The 9028-nt window shown below is 38.0% G+C and overlaps 1 long non-coding RNA gene across 1 annotated transcript; it reads right to left on the reverse strand.

Moving 5' to 3' along the window:
- Positions 1-2045: 2045 nt before the first annotated feature.
- Positions 2046-7912, reverse strand: LOC139085322 (uncharacterized). Its single transcript, XR_011543604.1, has 2 exons — positions 7556-7912; positions 2046-2331 (listed from the first exon to the last, which is right to left on the reverse strand). It is a non-coding gene; the product is annotated as an uncharacterized lncRNA (long non-coding RNA).
- Positions 7913-9028: the final 1116 nt, after the last annotated feature.

A 9028-nucleotide genomic window follows, 5' to 3' on the forward strand; every position in this document is an offset into this window, starting at 1 on the left:
TGACCTTACCTTAAGGTGGGAGCTGGCCACACCAAATAAGAACAATGATATGATTTGAGGTGGGCCTTTGAGTCAGATGGAATCGGTTAACCTGGAGATCAATCACAGGAGCAACCACGCCTAGGTGGGGGAGCCCCAGTAAGCACTCTGGACACCAAGGCTTGGTTGAAAAAACTGCATATATATTGTCACACATTGATGCCAAGAAAGTAACACATCCTGACTCCACAGAGAAAAGACGGGAGCTCTGCATTTGTTATCTGCCCAGACTCCACCCTATGTGCTTCTTTTCTTGGCTGATTTTATTTTATTTTTTGTTTGCTTGTTTTGTGTTTTTTCGAGGAAGATTAGCCCTGAGCTAACATGTGCCACCAATCCTCCTCTTTGTGCTGAAGCAGATTGGCCCTGAGCTAATATCTGTGCCCATCTTCCTCCTCTTTATATGCAGGACACCTGCCACAGCACGGTTTGATAAGTGGTGCACAGGTCCACACCCAGGATCCGAACTGGCAAACCCTGGGCCACCGAAGCTGAATGTCTGAACTCAACTACTACGCCACTGGGCCAACCCCTCCTCTTGGCTGATTTTAATCTGTAGCCTTTCCCTATAATAAATCATAACCACTAGTATAATAGCTTTCAGTGAGTTCTATCAAATTATTGAATAGGAGGATAATTTGAGGAACTCTTCCAAACTTGCAGTTGGTATCAGAAGGGAGGGCAGTTTTGTGTGGACTGCATACCCTCTAACATTTGTTGTTGGCTAAGGCCTTGCAGACATCAACATAAGGATTGGCAGTGAGCACTACAACATGTGATTACTAGTCGAACTAAAGTTAAATAGGGGCTAAAAGGGAGATAGTCTGACATGCAATGTCTGTTTGCTCAATTTAGATATTGTACACCTATAAAAATGGGGGAGTGGGGAAGCATATACAAAAAAAGTTTAGTCTTCCCAGTAAATACATTGATCAATAAATATATTTATTGGTAGTATTACTATTGTTATTCTGAAACTTATGTGTGTAATGTGTGATGAAATAATTGGACATTCTAATTCTGTAATCTCCTGTGTCCCCAAGAACAGTATTCTTAGTGTGAAGGAAAGGAGATAAAGATGTAACAGAGAAGAGATTACTAAAATTATCTTCTAGTCCTGATTTGAATGTGTGTGTATATGCTTTCTAGGCCTCCCATACCATATGGTATGTGGTATGGGAGGCCTAGAAAAAGTAACTCAGTAGCAACAAATATCCCCAAGTGCCCAGAGTGTGGTCTTGAAATATCATTTACCACTAAAAGAAACTGGAGCTTCTTGGAGCTGCTTGCAAGACTGGGGCATGAAATACACTAGATGTACCTAGAAAAGTTATCATACCCGACAGCAAGGAAGCTATCAAAGATTGCTAAGATTGTGTTAAAAGGATTCAGGGGTCAACTTGAAGAGGCTCCCACTTGCCAAAGATTGGACAATTTGAGTTTCAAAAAGCTCAAATTCATCAATAATTCATCAATTAATAACTCATCAATATATTTCAACACATGATTTCATAATGATATATTTTTTAAAAATGGGTCATCCTTAGAAGGATGATAGGGAAGAAATTATTATCTTGAAAACTATTACAGAAAAGGAAAGAATCAATATTTTAGCCTGCCTTTCCACTATGAACTACAACACACTGGGAAACCCAGCAGTAAATGAGGGGATCCATCTCATAATAAAGTGAGTCACTATAGGATGATAAAGTGTCCAACATACCAGTTCTTGCATTTACCTAATAAAGTATCCTCAAATGTGTAAAGCTAATATATAAAGCTACAGTTGACAGAACTAATAGGAGTCAAATACAAATTCATAACAGAGTAGGAGATTTTAACACACTCCGTTCTATAATTGATTGGTCAAGGAAACAAAAATCATTAAGAACATAGCAGTTGTGAACAGCAAATGAACAAACTTGATCTAATAGATGGTTCTAGAACATTGCGACCAACAAGTGGTATATTAGTCGTCTATTGCTGTGTAACAAATTACCCCAAAATTTAGCAGCTTAAAATAACCAACATTTATTATCTCGCATTTTCCATGGGTCAAAAATCGGGAAGCATCTTAGTTTGGTGGTTCTCATTCAAGTCTCTCATGAAGTTGCAATCAAGCTGTCTGCCAAGACTGCAGTCTCATCTGAGGGCTGGGCTGGGAGAGAATCTGCTCACTCTCATGGTTCTTGGAAGAACTTAGTTCCTTGCTTGCTGTAGGCCAGAGACTTCAGTTCCTCACCACATGGGTCTCTCAAACCCAGCAGCTTGCTTCCTCCCGTAGCAAGGGATCTGACAGAGAGAGAAAGCAAGTGAAAGCACCCAAGATGGAAACTGCAGTCTTTCTTTCTCCTCTTCCTCCCTTCCTTCTTCTTCTTCTTTTTTTCTAACAGCTGTATTGATCTATAATTCACGTACCATACAATTCACCCATTTAAGTGTATGATTTAATGGGTTTTAGTATACAATATTCACTATTCATAGAATTGTGTGATATTCTCCACAATCAATATTAGAACGTTTTCATTACCACAAAAAGATATCCCATTCCCATTATTTATCAACCCCAGTTAGCCTATCCCCCAGCCCCAGCCCTAGGCAGTAACTAATCTACTTTCTGCCTCCACAGATTTTTCCTATTCTTGACACTTCATATAAATGGAATCATATAATATGTGCTCATTTGTGATGGACTTCTTCCACTTAGTATGATGTTTTCAAGGTTCAGACATGTTGTAGTACATATTAATACTTCATTCATTTTTAAGCTCAAAATATATTCCACATTTTATCTATTCATCAGTGATGAACATTTGGGTTGTTTCCACGTTTTGCCGATTATGAATAACGCTTCTGTGAACATTCATGTAACAAGTTTTTATATGGAAATATGTTTTTATTTCTCTTGTGTATATACCTAGAGTGGAATTTCTGGGTCAAATGCTAACTCTAAGTTTAACCACGTGAGGAACAGCCAGACTGTTTTCCAAAGCAGCGGTACCATTTTGTATTCCCACCAGCAATGTATTAGGGTTCCAATTTCTCCACATCCCGGCCAACAATTATTATCTGACTTTTTTATTCTAGCTCCCCTAGGGAGTGCAAAGTGGTATCTCATCTTGGTTTTCATTTGCATTTCAATGATGACTGATGATGTCGAACATCTTCTTATGTGCTTACTAGCCATTTATATATTCTTCTTTGGAAAAATACCTATTCAGATCCTTTGCCCCTGTTTTAATTGGATTATTATTTTCCTTTTTATTATTGAGTTGTTAGAGTTATTGATATATTCTAGATGCAAGTCCCTTATCAGATATATGATTTGCAAATATTTTCTTCCATTCTGTGGTTGTCTTTTCACTTTATTAATAGTGTCCTAGCAACATCACTGATTGACATAGATGGAAAAATCCTAAACAAAAATAATGGCAAACTACCTCAACAATGGATTAAAAAATCGAATCAAGACCAACTTGGAGTTGTTCCAGGAAAGCAAATTTAAAGTAGAAAAAAAAAATCATATGGTTATCTCAATATATGCAGAAAAAGTATTTAATGATGATAAAATAAAAAAGAAACTCAGCAAACTGAGAACAGGAGAGTACTTCCTTAATCAAATAAGCACAATCTACAAAAAAGCAAATAACAAAGAAAAGGAATGAAAATCCAGACATGTCAGAGTGGAGAAAAAAGAAAAGGAAGATGCTCCGAGTGGATTACCACTTGTGCCCAGGGAGGTGGGGAGAGGTTTGGACACTGAAGCCAGATGGCACACTCAAACCTAGGCTTCACCACTTAAGAGCTTTGTGACCACGAGAAATTACTTTTTTACTTCATCTGTAATATGTAGATAATGATAGCATTTATCCTATAAAGTTGCTATGACAATTAAATAAGTTAATATATGTTCAGCAGTCTCAAGTAGTGCCTAGCATATAGGAAGCACTCAACAAAGATTAGTTTACAAGGTTCTACACTATTACTCCTCCATCTTTGCGTGATGTCTTCAGTTTAAACCACCCTCTATTTCTCTGATACCTAACAATTCTCCCAATTTTTCCTTCATTCATAGAATTTGAACCTAGTTCTCTGGTTCATGGCTCCATCCTGCCCCTTCATCCTACCACCCTTTTGATAACTTGGATGATGCTGTCAATGTACCCATGACTAGTTCAGCTCTCCAGGATCACTACTCCTCTCTAGCATCACCTTGTCTATGGGCTTCCCTATAGCTTGCTGTAATGGATGGAATGTTTGTGTCCCTCCAAAATTCATATGTTGAAATCCTAACCCCTCAATGTGATGGTATTCAGAATTGGAGCCATACAGTCTGTGGTATATACATATTTTTTTTTTTCCTGAGGAAGGTTCACCCTGAGCTAACATCTGTTGCCAATCTTCCTCTTTTTGCTTGAGGAAGATTCGCCCTGAGCTAACATCCGTGCCAATCTTCCTCTGCTTTATACATGGGACGCCTACCACAGCATGGCTTTTGCCAAGTGGTACCATGTCCGCACCTGGGATCTGAACCGGTGAACCCCAGGCCACCAAGAAGTGGAACGTGTGCACTTAACCACTGCGCCACCGGGACAGCCCCTGGTGTAGTTTTTATAGTAGCCCAAGCTGACTAAGACATTTGCCTGCCCTGTTCCCTCATCCCTGATGTCTTCAATTTCAGTATCCCGTTGTGATTACCATCTCCAGTTCCTCTAACTCTCTCATATTTACATCTTTCTCCCCTACTTCAGCAGGTTCCTTCCATTCTATCATTGTCAACCTGTATTCCTTTATAATACTATCTTCAATGAACATGTTTTTCAGTCTGTTACATAACAAAATTGTTTTATCACCTGAACTAACAGCTGGCTTCCTGTTAAAAATTTCCTTCTACCTCACTGATATTTCTTTTTGTTCTTCTTCACATCTTTCTTCAACACCTCTGAAGTGCAGGCCGTCCCTGGGGTTTCTTCCTCACATCACTCTGATGTTCGCTCTGGCACCTTCCTTGGTTTGATAAACAATCAAGTGTATTTCATAAAACAAAAATAATCATCACCTCCTATTTTTTCAGCAACCACAAATATGCCCATTGCTCCCAAATCTGCATCTGAGTCCCAGCTCTTGCCCCTGGACTTGGATATGTGAAACCTGATGGACATGGGCACTGATCCTTCCCCTTCAAATAAAACAGGACCCTCCGCCCTGATACCCTCTGTGTCGGTTGGTGGAACCACCATCCATCCAAGCACCCTGGAATTCATCCTCCATTCTCCCTCAGTAGTATTGAATTTCAAGGTACCAGCAACTGAAGGACACAAGAAAAAATATCTGGAAAGAATTCAATATTTGAAATAGCACACACACAAAAAAAATTTACTACAGGAAAAAAATCAAAAAACAGAACTTGGGTGAATTTCCTTATACTCATTATATGGCCCATTACAACTTTTAAAAATTATACGTATGGGGCCAGCCCAGTGGCACGGCGGTTAAGTTCACACATTCTGCTTCAGCGGCCCGGGGTTTGCCAGTTCAGATCCCGGGTGCAGACATAGCACCGCTTGGCAAGCCGTGCTGTGGTAGGTGTCCCACATATAAAGTAGAGGAAGATGGGCCAGTCTTCCTCAGCGAAAAGAGGAGGATTGGCAGTGGATGTTAGCTCAGGGCTAATCCTCCTCAAAAAAGAAATTCTCAAAAAATATATATATACATGTACAATGAGGCAACACAATCTTATCTGGGGGAGTGAGGGGTAAGATCACTAGATTTTCTTCTATTTAGAGATCATTAATCAGAAGAAGTATAGGGGCCAGCCCCTTGGCATAGGGGTTAAGTTTGCACTCTCTGCTTTGGTGGCCTGGAGTTCACAGGTTCAGATTCTGGGTGTGGACCTCACCCTGCTCATCAAGCCATGCTGTGGTGGCCTCCCACATAAAAAACAGAGGGAAATTAGCACAGATGTCAGCTCAGCAATAATCTTCCTCAACCAAAACAAAAAAAAGAAAGAAAGAATAAGTATAAATATATTTTTATAAAATTTTATTTTATAAATAAAAATACATTTATAAGAAATATAAATATACATTTATAAATTTTATAAGTATATAAAATTTTAAAAAGGAATTTTTGTAAACATGTAAAAAACTCAGAAATATGTAAATTAAAAAGAGAAATTCTACATAATAACACTATAGAGAAATGATCACTACCAACATTTTAGTGTAGTCTTTTTCAACTCCTTTATTTTGTGGTTTTTATGAAATTGGAATCAAAAAAAGCCTATCTTTTTTCCACTCACCATTATATCTTACATATTTCCAACTTATTAAAAGTCTCTAAATCATAGCGTTTAATAGCTATAAACTATTCTCCTAAATATATAGCACATTTGTTGCAGTCTAATCATTTTAAAGTACTAGAGTATTACTATAACTAAATGAAAAATTTCCCTTTGAAATAAAATAAAGATAATGTGTAGGTGAAGTGAAGACATTGCTATTTTGAAAATAAAATACAGTTTTAGCCTGAGTTCCCCTCAATAAAATATTCACACTTGGTTTCTGGTCTGTGATTTTACCACTTCTATAAAATCAGGCTTATTTTCACAGTCATTTATGTTTTCATAACGTAATCATTACCAAATTTTGTGAAAACAAGAATCAAATGCTAAAGGCTTGTATGTATTATATATGTATATACAGGTTCTGATGTTTATGCTATATAGATGACAGAACGTAAAGTTATTTATAAAGTTATTCTGATATATATATTTGCTGTATTTTCATTTTCAAAAAATAAATAAATTTATAAGTAGTATTGAGCAAAAGTATGCACACAAAAGTTCATAATTCATGATTTTCAAGGCAAGGAGAAACCATATCTTGTAAATTATATATGCTATTGACTCACTGTACTTTTTCCTTGTGGTAAGCTGTGTGCATGTGTGTGTATGAGCATATCTATGTAATGGATACATACATGCATGCATTTATATGTGTAGATATTTATATGTGGCAATTGTACTAATTACTATTCTGCCTTATAATTGTTCAACTTCCTTCCTTCTAAACCAGTTCTTACTACTCTATAGTACGTGATTGAATGGCAAGTCACAGTTTTAGTATAGATTCTTATTTGTGTCAACTAAGTTAAATAATTAAATTCCATCAAAAGCAAAACTTTAAAAAGTGGGGCATAGTCTAAAATTTAATCAGGAAAGGAATATGTAGTGTTCCATCAACATCTATACTAAATTGTAAAAAGATTTAACTGCCTTTCCCCATATTAGAAATCATGCTTGTTTGTTCATTTTTAAGCTCCCTCCAAACCAGCTCATTTTTAATACTTTGGGTCCCTAAAAACCTCGGTCTAGGCCTTTCCTTCTCTTTTAGCCCCTATTGGTCACCATGTCCTGACAACTTGTCATTCTAAATATCTCTGGCATGCCCACTATCCCACCACCCCACCCTCATCCTTAACAACCACCACCCCGGTTAGGCTCTTCCCCTCTCACCTGGAATTTTAAAGAGCTTTCTCAATTGTCTCCCTGCCTCCTGGCACATCATCCTGTCCACAGGATGGCTGGAGTGGCCCCTCTCAAGAGCAATTCCAAAACCGTCTCAGTCCCTTGAAAAACACAAAAAGCTGAAAAACAAAACTTCTTTAACAGTACCACACTGACAACAGGACAAAGTCCGAGAACCTTAGCATAACTCAAGGCTTCCTTGATGCCTTCTGGTGTTTCTCAGATGTGACGTCCCAAGCACTTTTATCAGATTCATTTGGAAACTGTTAGAAATTCACATTCCTGGATTTCACCTCAGGTCTGCTCAACAGAATTGCTGAGAGAGGGCCCAGATTCTACAAAATTACCAGGTTTGACAAATGAAACATGTGAAGACTCCTGTCTACACTCGCCCTTCCCCCGAGCTCATTTGTCATCACTCACCAACAAAAACAATATTTCCCAACCCTGGATCCTTGTTAAAATCACCCAGGGAAATTTTTTAACACCAGTGCCCAGGCATCTTGAGATGAATTAAAGAAGACTATCTGGGAATGAAGTCCAGAAATTGGTATTTTTTTAGAGGTCCCTAAGTGAATCTAATATGCAGCCAGGATGGAGAAGTACCGATAGTATTTAAGGTGGAGCTGCTCTGAAAAGTGCCTACACATCTATGATGTATCTCACCTCTAGTGCTTCACCCAAAACACTCCCTACCTGGAATGTACCTCCGCCCTGATATTTGAAAACTAATTCCTCTTCATTTCTGAAGACTCGGCTTAGGTAATGTTAATAATTTCAGGGAACTCTCCCACACTCCCTCCCACAGGCTGGGTTTGGTCCACTCTCTCTGGGCTCCCTTAACACCGAGGGTGTATCTCTAATATTGTAATAAGTATAATTGTGCATATATTATAATTGTTTCTCTCTGTCTCCTCCAAATAAGTTTTGAGCTCTTTAAAGGCAAAGACCATAGCTCAGGCATCTTTGCATCCTTTGAGCTTAACAGCATCTGGCATATGGTAAGTACTGAATGAACGATTGTCAATTGAATAAATGAAACAATGAATGACTTGATCTTCTTGATAAAACAGTAGATGGGTCACCTTCTGCAGTAAGAGGACTAGGATGAAGCTAGAATATTGGAAAGAGGACAATATTTGAGACTATGGATGTGAATCACCAAGAGATGAATGAAAGAATTGAATTTTGCAAATCTATTAAAGTAAAATGCGAGAATAAATTTCTTCACTGTAGTTAAAATATTGTCTTAACCATGCAATCTATTCTGTGTGCAAGGTACTGTAGGGCTGTAATTAATTAGCTAAGACCCAAAGAGGATTTAGTAACTGTTGTAATGGATTGTCAGCCTTTTACACCCTAGCGTAAAAACAAAAAGCTTTGAAGGTAGGAGAAGGGTGCCATCTACTGAGAAAACGGAGCATAACAGAGAAGTGAAAGCTTCAGATTTCTCATTTTTAA

The sequence above is a fragment of the Equus przewalskii genome, chromosome 8, assembly GCF_037783145.1.
Source record: "Equus przewalskii isolate Varuska chromosome 8, EquPr2, whole genome shotgun sequence".
Taxonomy (NCBI): Eukaryota; Metazoa; Chordata; class Mammalia; order Perissodactyla; family Equidae; genus Equus; species Equus przewalskii.